Raw genomic sequence first — 9,912 nt, 5'->3', positions numbered from 1 at the left:
TTGTTAACTAGCTGAGGACGAATTTTAACTTCTGATTTTTCTAGCTCCATCTCCCAGTTTTGAGATTGTAGGCATGCTCAGTTTGGGGCTATTATTTCTTTAAGTAAACCTTGCTCTCATCTCCTTCTGGGCATCTCATGATGTATATATTAGGTTACCTATAAGCATCCTATAAATATCTTTGACCTTTCTGATTCTTTTTTCAAAGTAATATATCTTCTCTTTAGAGCTTGTATTTTAAGTTTTTCTTAGTTCATTTTATTAGTCAATTTCTCTCTCTTTATGCTCGTTGTAACTTTGTTTTGATATGTGTATATTTGAAAAGACCCACTTCTACAGGTTTTTATACACTAATTCTGTACAGCAAGATACTAACCAACCAATCTTGGTTGAGTTTGGACTGTCTTCCTACGACAGAGACTTCTTTGGTCTTGATGTCCACATAGATTCCTAAGCAAAGAGATTACTGCCCATCTTCTCCCCTCCCTCCCTTGCTTTCTCCCTTCTCTCTCTCTCTCTCTCTCTCTCTCTCTCTCTCTCTCTCTCTCTCTCTCTCTCTGACTGACACTGGGTATTTGGGAAACGTCTCCAGCAATAGTTAGACTAGTTGAGATACACTCCAATCTTCTCTCTCCCTCCCAATGAGAAGCTGAAATGCACAGTTAAATTTAAATCTCATAATGTTGTGCCAGAGGAGGTGCTATGGAGAGGTTACAGACTTTGATGCCACCGATTTGATGCTTACTTGGGGTTCAGAAGTCCCTTAATTGCTTTAGAAGGAATAATAGGTACATGTATTGTTGCTGAATCAGTATCTATTTAGGAGGACGGTTCAAGAACTTCCTGTTCTGTCATGTAATTCCATTTCACACCTTTTTTTTCCTCTTTTAAATTTAAATTCATCATTTTCACATAACTATGATAACTTCTTTATAGTATATCGTTCTATAATATACTAAATTTATAAAATAATGATGCCAATATTATTGCCAATAACTAGAAAATAATAGATTCTTTCTATTATATGCATGCAAATACATATAAACCAATATATACCCAATTGTGCACTAATATAGTTAACAACAAAACTAAATTAATGTGGCTGTCCATAAGAACAGAAATGAACGCAGTTGGGAGCTTAGGAAGGGAAGTGAGGTTATTCTATTTATCTCTACTCTTACATCTCCTACTTCCCCATTTCAAACACAGATGTGGAAATCCTTTAAAATGTCTATTGAAATATATTTTAAGTACAACATTTATAATTAATACGCAGCAAATGACACTGAAAATATTAATGTCATACATAGTCAGGAAACAAAATTAATAAAAGCACAATCCAAAATACTGAGAATATGTGAAAAGAACTATTCATAGCTGTATATTAAATTTCAGAGAAGCATTTTTCAAGTGAGTTTAGAATTTTGTATTTTAATTATACATTTTACTGCATTGTATTTTCAGGAAAACAACTTTTTATGAAACCTTAATATCCTCTTATTCAACTAGTTATTAGTAGTAATAATACTATTCTTTAAAATACATTTTCAATTATTTACATATTTGTGGGGAAATGAGGGTTTCACCATATATTGTGATGGTTAGAGGACTACTTATGGAAGTCATTTCTCTCCTTCTGTTATGTAGATTTTTGGAGATCAAACTGCTGATTCCCAGAATTGAGAGACAAAGAGTTTTAAATACTGACTCCTTTCACCAGTCTCACATTGTCTTCAAAATTTCTATACATTATAAAGTAATGCTATTAAGTAACTTATAAAAGGCATATGAAGTACCAAATGAAGTAGTTTAAGTGAATAGACTGTAATTTAAACTTTACTTTGGCTTTGGCTTTGTGCGTGCTGGGCAAACACTCTACCACTGTACCTAGCCCTTGAAACTTACCTTGAAAATAAAAGTATAAATTTATTTTTCTTTCAATATATATATTTCATAGTTTTCCTCGTTGAGATAGCCCAGAGCAATGGAAACCCCATGGCTTTGTTCTTTACTTTGTAGTTTCTTTTAATTTGCTTTTCATTTTATTTTTTATTTTATTTTTTTTATTATTATTTTTTTATTAACTTTAGTATTTCTTATATACATTTCAAGTGTTATTCCCTTTCCCGGTTTCCGGGCAAACATCCCCCTCCCCCCTCCCCTTCCTTATGGGTGTCCCCCTCCCAACCCTCCCCCCATTGCCGCCCTCCCCCCATAGTCTAGTTCACTGGGGGTTCAGTCTTAGCAGGACCCAGGGCTTCCCCTTCCACTGGTGCTCTTACTAGGATATTCATTGCTACCTATGGGGTCAGAGTCCAGGGTCAGTCCATGTATAGTATTTAGGTAGTGGCTTAGTCCCTGGAAGCTCTGGTTGCTTGACATTGTTGTACTTTGGGGTCTCGAGCCCCTTCAAGCTCTTCCAGTTCTTTCTCTGATTCCTTCAACGGGGGACCTATTCTCAGTTCAGTGGTTTGCTGCTGGCATTCGCCTCTGTATTTGCTGTATTCTGGCTGTGTCTCTCAGGAGAGATCTACATCCAGCTCCTGTCGGCCTGCACTTCTTTGCTTCATCCATCTTGTCCAATTGGGTGGCTGTATATGTATGGGCCACCTGTGGGGCAGGATCTGAATGGGTGTTCCTTCAGTCTCTGTTTTAATCTTTGCCTCTCCCTTCCCAGCCAAGGGTATTCTTTTTCCTCATTTAAAGAAGGAGTGAAGCATTCACATTTTGATCATCCTTCTTGAGTTTCGTTTGTTCTAGGGATCTAGGGTAATTCAAGCATTTGGGCTAATAGCCACTTACCAATGAGTGCATACCATGTATGTCTTTCTGTGATTGGGTTAGCTCACTCAGGATGATATTTTCCAGTTCAAACCATTTGCCTACGAATTTCATAAACTCGTTGTTTTTGATAGCTGAGTAATATTCCATTGTGTAGATGTACCACATTTTCTGTATTCATTCCTCTGTTGAAGGGCATCTGGGTTCTTTCCAGCTTCTGGCTATTATAAATAAGGCTGCGATGAACATAATGGAGCACGTGTCTCTTTTATATGTTGAGGCATCTTTTGGGTATATGCCCAAGAGAGGTATAGCTGGATCCTCAGGCAGTTCAATGTCCAATTTTCTGAGGAACCTCCAGACTGATTTCCAGAATGGTTTTACCAGTCTGCAATCCCACCAACAATGGAGGAGTGTTCCTCTTTCTGCACATCCTCGCCAGCATTTGCTGTCACCTGAGTTTTTGATCTTAGCCATTCTCACTGGTGTGAGGTGAAATCTCAGGGTTGTTTTGATTTGCATTTCCCTTATGACTAAAGATGTTGAACATTTCTTTAGGTGTTTCTCAGCCATTCGGCATTCCTCAGCTGTGAATTCTTTGTTTAGCTCTGAACCCCATTTTTTAATAGGGTTATTTGTTTCCCTGCAGTCTAACTTCTTGAGTTCTTTGTATATTTTGGATATAAGGCCTCTATCTGTTGTAGGATTGGTAAAGATCTTTTCCCAATCTGTTGGTTGCCGTTTTGTCCTAACCACAGTGTCCTTTGCCTTACAGAAGCTTTGCAGTTTTATGAGATCCCATTTGTCGATTCTTGATCTTAGAGCATAAGCCATTGGTGTTTTGTTCAGGAAATTTTTTCCAGTGCCCATGTGTTCCAGATGCTTCCCTAGTTTTTCTTCTATTAGTTTGAGTGTGTCTGGTTTGATGTGGGGGTCCTTGATCCACTTGGACTTAAGCTTTGTATAGGGTGATAAGCGTGGATCGATCTGCATTCTTCTACATGTTGCCCTCCAGTTGAACCAGCACCATTTGCTGACAATGCTATCTTTTTTCCATTGGATGGTTTTGGCTCCTTTGTCAAAAATCAAGTGACCATAGGTGTGTGGGTTCATTTCTGGGTCTTCAATTCTATTCCATTGGTCTATCTGTCTGTCTCTGTACCAATACCATGCAGTTTTTATCACTATTGCTCTGTAATACTGCTTGAGTTCAGGGATAGTGATTCCCCCTGAAGTCCTTTTATTGTTGAGGATAGCTTTAGCTATCCTGGGTTTTTTGTTATTCCAGATGAATTTGCAAATTGTTCTGTCTAACTCTTTGAAGAATTGGATTGGTATTTTGATGGGGATTGCATTGAATCTGTAGATTGCTTTTGGTAAAATGGCCATTTTTACTATATTAATCCTGCCAATCCATGAGCATGGGAGATCTTTCCATCTTCTGAGGTCTTCTTCAATTTCTTTCCTCAGTGTCTTGAAGTTCTTATTGTACAGATCTTTTACTTGCTTGGTTAAAGTCACACCGAGGTACTTTATATTATTTGGGTCTATTATGAAGGGTGTCGTTTCCCTAATTTCTTTCTCGGCTTGTTTCTCTTTTGTATAGAGGAAGGCAACTGATTTATTTGAGTTAATTTTATACCCAGCCACTTTGCTGAAGTTGTTTATCAGCTTTAGTAGTTCTCCGGTGGAACTTTTGGGATCACTTAAATATACTATCATGTCATCTGCAAATAGTGATATTTTGACCTCTTCTTTTCCGATCTGTATCCCCTTGATCTCCTTTTGTTGTCTGATTGCTCTGGCTAGAACTTCAAGAACTATCTTGAATAAGTAGGGAGAGAGTGCGCAGCCTTGTCTAGTCCCTGATTTTAGTGGGATTGCTTCACGTTTCTCTCCATTTAGTTTAATGTTAGCAACTGGTTTGCTGTATATGGCTTTTACTATGTTTAGGTATGGGCCTTGAATTCCTATTCTTTCCAGGACTTTTATCATGAAGGGGTGTTGAATTTTGTCAAATGCTTTCTCAGCATCTAATGAAATGATCATGTGGTTCTGTTCTTTCAGTTTGTTTATATAATGGATCACATTGATGGTTTTCCGTATATTAAACCATCCCTGCATGCCTGGGATGAAGCCTACTTGATCATGGTAGATGATTGTTTTGATGTGCTCTTGAATTCGGTTTGCCAGAATTTTATTGAGTATTTTTGCATCGATATTCATAAGGGAAATTGGTCTGAAGTTCTCTTTCTTTGTTGTGTCTTTGTGTGGTTTAGGTATAAGAGTAATTGTGGCTTCGTAGAAGGAATTCGGTAGTGCTCCATCTGTTTCAATTTTGTGGAATAGTTTGGATAATATTGGTATGAGGTCTTCTATGAAGGTTTGATAGAATTCTGCACTAAACCCGTCTGGACCTGGGCTCTTTTTGGTTGGGAGACCTTTAATGACTGCTTCTATTTCCTTAGGAGTTATGGGGTTGTTTAACTGGTTTATCTGTTCCTGATTTAACTTTGGTACCTGGTATCTGTCTAGGAAATTGTCCATTTCCTGAAGATTTTCAAGTTTTGTTGAATATAGGTTTTTATAGTAAAATCTGATGATTTTTTTGAATTTCCTCTGAATCTGTAGTTATGTCTCCCTTTTCATTTCTGATTTTGTTAATTTGGACGCACTCTCTGTGTCCTCTCGTTAGCCTGGCTAAGGGTTTATCTATCTTGTTGATTTTCTCAAAGAACCAACTTTTGCTTCTGTTGATTCTTTCTATGGTCCTTTTTGTTTCTACTTGGTTGATTTCAGCTCTGAGTTTGATTATTTCCTGCCTTCTACTCCTCCTGGGTGTATTTGCTTCTTTTTGTTCTAGAGCTTTTAGGTGTGCTGTCAAGCTGCTGACATATGCTCTTTCCTGTTTCTTTCTGCAGGCACTCAGCGCTATGAGTTTTCCTCTTAGCACAGCTTTCATTGTGTCCCATAAGTTTGGGTATGTTTTATCTTCATTTTCATTAAATTCTAAAAGGTTTTTAATTCCTTTCTTTATTCCTTACTTGACCAGGTTATCATTCAGTAGAGCATTGTTCAATTTCCACGTATATGTGGGCATTCTTCCCTTATTGTTATTGAAGACCAGTTTTAGGCCGTGGTGGTCCGATAGCACGCATGGGATTATTTCTATCTTTCTGTACCTGTTGAGGCCCGTTTTTTGACCAATTATATGGTCAATTTTGGAGAAAGTACCATGAGGAGCTGAGAAGAAGGTATATCCTTTTGCTTTAGGATAGAATGTTCTATAAATATCTGTTAAGTCCATTTGGCTCATGACTTCTCTTAGTCTGTCGACATCACTGTTTAATTTCTGTTTCCATGATCTGTCCATTGATGAGAGTGGTGTGTTGAAATCTCCCACTATTATTGTGTGAGGTGCAATGTGTGCTTTGAGCTTTAGTAAGGTTTCTTTTACGTATGTAGGTGCCCTTGTATTTGGGGCATAGATATTTAGGATTGAGAGTTCATCTTGGTGGATTTTTCCTTTGATGAATATGAAGTGTCCTTCCTCATCTTTTTTGATGACTTTTAGTTGAAAATTGATTTTATTTGATATTAGAATGGCTACTCCAGCTTGCTTCTTCTGACCATTTGCTTGGAAAGTTGTTTTCCAGCCTTTCACTCTGAGGTAGTGTCTGTCTTTGTCTCTGAGGTGTGTTTCCTGTAGGCAGCAGAATGCAGGGTCCTCGTTGTGTATCCAGTTTGTTAATCTATGTCTTTTTATTGGGGAGTTGAGGCCATTGATATTGAGAGATATTAAGGAATAGTGATTATTGCTTCCCGTTATATTCATATTGGGATGTGAGGTTATGTTTGTGTGCTTTCATTCTCTTGGTTTTGTTGCCAAGACGATTAGTTTCTTGCTTCTTCTAGGGTATAGCTTGCCTCCTTATGTTGGGCTTTACCATTTATTATCCTTTGTAGTGCTGGATTTGTGGAAAGATATTGTGTAAATTTGGTTTTGTCATGGAATATCTTGGTTTCTCCATCAATGTTAATTGAGAGTTTTGCTGGATACAGTAACCTGGGCTGGCATTTGTGTTCTCTTAGGGTCTGTATGACATCAGTCCAGGATCTGCTGGCCTTCATAGTTTCTGGCGAGAAGTCTGGTGTGATTCTGATAGGTCTCCCTTTATATGTTACTTGACTATTTCCCTTACTGCTTTTAATATTCTTTCTTTATTTTGTGCGTTTGGTATTTTGACAATTATGTGACGGGAGGTGTTTCTTTTCTGGTCCAATCTATTTGGTGTTCTGTAGGCTTCTTGTATGTCTATGGGTATCTCTTTTTTTAGGTTAGGGAAGTTTTCTTCTATGATTTTGTTGAAGATATTTACTGGTCCTTTGAGCTGGGAGTCTTCACTCTCTTCTATACCTATTATCCTTAGGTTTGATCTTCTCATTGAGTCCTGGATTTCCTGTATGTTGTGGACCAGTAGCTTTTTCCTCTTTACATTATCTTTGACAGTTGATTCAATGATTTCTATGGAATCTTCTGCTCCTGAGATTCTCTCTTCCATCTCTTGTATTCTGTTGGTGAAGCTTGTATCTACAGCTCCTTGTCTCTTCTTTTGGTTTTCTATATCCAGGGTTGTTTCCATGTGTTCTTTCTTGATTGCTTCTATTTCCATTTTTAATTCCTTCAACTGTTTGATTGTGTTTTCCTGGAATTCTTTCAGGGATTTTTGTGTCTCCTCTCTATGGGCTTCTACTTGTTTATTTATGTTTTCCTGGAATTCTTTCAGGGATTTTTGCGATTCTTTCAGGCATTTTTGCGATTCCTCTCTGTAGGCTTCTACTTGTTCTCTAAGGGAGTTCTTCACGTCTTTCTTGAAGTCCTCCAGCATCATGATCAAAAATGATTTTGGAACTAGATCTTGCTTTTCTGGTGTGTTTGGATATTCCATGTTTGTTTTGATGGGAGAATTGGGCTCCGATGGTGCCATGTAGTCTTGGTTTCTGTTGCTTGGGTTCCTGCGCTTGCCTCTCGCCATCAGATTATCTCTAGTGTTACTTTGTTCTGCTATTTCTGACAGTGGCTAGACTGTCCTATAAGCCTGTGTGTCAGGAGTGCTGTAGACCTGTTTTCCTCTCTTTCAGTCAGTTATGGGGACAGAGTGTTCTGCTTTCCGGCATGTGGTTTTTCCTCTCTACAGGTCTTCAGCTGTTCCTGTGGGCCTGTGTCTTGAGTTCACCAGGCAGCTTTCTTGCAGCAGTAAAGTTGGTCTTACCTGTGGTCCCGAGGCTCAAGTTCGCTCGTGGGGTGCTACCCACGGGCTCTCTGCAGCGGCAGCAACCAGGAAGACCTGTGCCGCCGTTTCCGGGAGCTTCAGTGTACCAAGGTTCCAGATGGTCTTTGGCTTTTTCCTCTGGTGTCTGAGATGTGTGTGCAGAGAGCAGTCTCTTCTGGTTTCCCAGGCTTGTCTGCCTCTCTGAAGGTTCAGCTCTCCCTCCCACGGGATTTGGGTGCAGAGAACTGTTTATCCGGTCTGTTTCCTTCTGGTTCTGGTGGTGTCTCAGGCACAGGGGTCCTGCGGCTCCTGGGCCCTCCCCCACGGGAGCCCAGAGGCCTTATACAGTTTCCTCTTGGGCCAGGGATGTGGGCAGGGGTGAGCAGTGTTGGTGGTCTCTTCCGCTCTGCAGCCTCAGGAGTGCCCACCTGACCAGGCGGTTGGGTCTCTCTCTCACAGGGTCTGGGGGCAGAGAGCTGCTGCGGGCCGGGATTTGCGGGTGTGGGACTTCTGGTAAACACAGAACGTGCCCGGTCCTAGAGGAATTCTGCTTCCGTGTGTCCCAAGCTCACCAGGCAGCTTTCTTGCAGCAGAAAAGTTGGTCTTACCTGTGGTCCCGGGGCTGAAGTTCGCTCGTGGGGTGCTGCCCACGGGCTCTCTGCCTCATTTTATTTTTTATTAATCATTTTATTTGTTTACATTTCAAATGAGATCACCCTTTCTGGTTACCCCTGCACAACCCCTCACATTTTATCCCCCCCCCCTTTGCTTCTATGAGGGTGTACCTTTACCACTTACCCACTCCTGCTTCACCACTCTAGCATCTGTCTGTGCTGGGGCATCAAACCTTCACAGGACCTCCCTTCCCATTGATGTCAGATAAAGCTATCCTTTGCTACATATGTATCTGGAGCCATGGATCCCTCCATGTATACTTTGTGGTTAGTGGTTTAGTCTCTGGGAGCTCTGGGTGGTCTGGATAGTTGATATTGTTCTTCCTATGGGGTTGCAATCCCCTTCAGCTCCTTCAGTCCTTCCCCTAGCTCTTCCATCAGCGTTCTCAGGCTCAGTCCGACAGTTGGCTGTGAGTATCTTCATCTGTATTGGTCATGTGCTGGTACAACCTCTCAGGTAGCAGCCATACCAGGTTCCTGTTAGCAAACACTTCTTGGCAACAGCAATTCTGTCTGGGTTTAGTTTTGCAGATGGGGCGGTATCTGGATGGCCTTTCCTTTTGTCTCTGTTCAATTTTTGTCCCTGTCTTTCCTTTGGACAAGAACATTTTTAGGTTAAAAATTTTGATATTGGTGAGTAGCCCCATCCCTCAACTGAGGTCTTGCCTATGTACTGGAGGTCAACTCTATAGGTTTTTTCTCCCCTCTGTTTCTTATTTCAGCTAAAGTCGTCCCCGTTGGGTCCTGGGAGCCTATTACTTCACTGGTGTCTGGGACTTTCTAGTGGCTAGCCCCAGTTTCTCATCCCCCCACTGCTACATAGCCAGGTTTCTGTAGTGCGGTGGTTATCATGTTCACCTCACCTAACACGTCGTAGTTCGTATTTACAAATCTTAAGTAACAAATTCAACATACATGGACACAAGTCTATGAGAAGAAGTAAACAAAATGAGTTTCAAGTATTACCAACTACCAAACAACAAGTGCTGTCTGAGAAACTATCAGCTCTGGTAATCTCCTGGGAACACAGAACAATGAGTGCAATATGTCATTATGGATGGATCCTAGAGAGAAACCTGAGAGAGAGAAATTGTGACCCTAGTGTGAGCTCCAGGCCAACAACAATGTGTCAATACTGACTTATTAGTTGTGAAAAGGGCACTATTAGCATGGTGCTGTCACTG

Source organism: Rattus norvegicus, chromosome 2 (genome assembly GCF_036323735.1).
Source record: "Rattus norvegicus strain BN/NHsdMcwi chromosome 2, GRCr8, whole genome shotgun sequence".
NCBI lineage: Eukaryota > Metazoa > Chordata > Mammalia > Rodentia > Muridae > Rattus > Rattus norvegicus.
The sequence above is the reverse complement of the archived record's forward strand: the minus strand, read 5'-3'. Positions refer to the sequence as shown.